At 38.2% G+C, this 1,289-nt stretch overlaps 1 long non-coding RNA gene across 1 annotated transcript; it reads right to left on the minus strand.

Moving 5' to 3' along the window:
* Positions 1-747: 747 nt before the first annotated feature.
* LOC123966415 lies at positions 748-1,273 on the minus strand. The gene is made up of 2 exons (XR_006823978.1): positions 1,203-1,273; positions 748-1,085 (listed from the first exon to the last, which is right to left on the minus strand). It is a non-coding gene; the product is annotated as an uncharacterized LOC123966415 (long non-coding RNA).
* Between the last annotated feature and the right edge of the window lie 16 nt (positions 1,274-1,289).

Here is a 1,289-nt window from a genome sequence, read left to right on the forward strand (position 1 = left end):
ACCAGCAACAACAACAACAACTAAACCAGCAACAACAACAACAACTAAACCAGCAACTACAACAACAACTAAACCAGCAACAACAACAACAACAACTAAACCAGCAACAACAACAACAACAACTAAACCAGCAACAACAACAACAACTAAACCAGCAACAACAACAACTGAAAACACAAAATCAACAACCAATGATGCTTCAACAAAACTTCAAGGTAGTAACTCATCTTTCTCTGGAGTCTCTCTGTCTTCCTGTACTGAACTTCATTATTTTACTTTTTATTTTATTCATTTAATAAACGCAAGTATTTTGGAATTTTATGGCAAAACTGAAAAAATCTTCTTTAATTAAGTGACTGCAAAGACTAAACAAACCCTTCATCATAGTAAATACAGAATACAGGAAGCAGAGCCGGCCCTCGGCCTTCGGGGGCCCTATTGAAAATTTAGTTGGAGGCCCCTCTGACTTTCGGGCGTTGTCACTATATATGACACAGAAACATCTCTTGTTTTTAAATAAGACCCGTCATGTTTGTTTAGCACAAACACACCAAAGCAAATTTCTTGAACCTACTTGGCAATAAAGCTGATTCTGCTGAAAAACAATAACTCTATATTATTATATCTACTATGTTTGAAGTCAAACAGGAAACACATGATATCACCAGAGCTACTGAGCTTAATGGCAGTTCAAGAGCCAGTAGACACTGATGAACTTAGTGCTGAATAAAAAGACTCATAAAGTGATTATGACCAAAGCTTAAATCTTTAATAACAGCCAAACAAGAGTTTAAGAGACAAAAACTAGGAAACAGCTGACAGCATCATTTTCTCAACCTGCTTCTTTATGAGTGATCTAAACATGTAATGATAGAAAAGACTTTTACTGTCTGAGTGTCTTTTTGGAAAAGTCTAAATGTCTCTGTCAACCTGTGCTGGTTTTACCGCTCACCACATCAACGTGTAACTGGTCGTTAAGTCCTGATGTCCAGTCAGCTGGATCCACTGGAGCAGCAGAAACTGGAGAGACAGGTGTGCTGGTACCACGATGGTACTGCTCTCCACTTCAGTAGCCACAGGTAGACCTATGAGGAAGATTAACACATAAAATAAGTCATTTCAGTAAGTTGACATGTTCATATACTGAGTGTTGCTAGAGGTGAATAATTGTTTAGTTATTGTTGATGTAGGCCTAAACTTACCAGCACTGTCAGCTTCCTGGATGAAACCAGTGATGGAGGTAGAGGTGGAGGCTGATGGACCTGCTGTGAAATAAGAAGAATAAATAA

The sequence above is a fragment of the Micropterus dolomieu genome, unplaced genomic scaffold (assembly GCF_021292245.1).
Source record: "Micropterus dolomieu isolate WLL.071019.BEF.003 ecotype Adirondacks unplaced genomic scaffold, ASM2129224v1 contig_13374, whole genome shotgun sequence".
In the NCBI taxonomy this organism is placed as follows: domain Eukaryota; kingdom Metazoa; phylum Chordata; class Actinopteri; order Centrarchiformes; family Centrarchidae; genus Micropterus; species Micropterus dolomieu.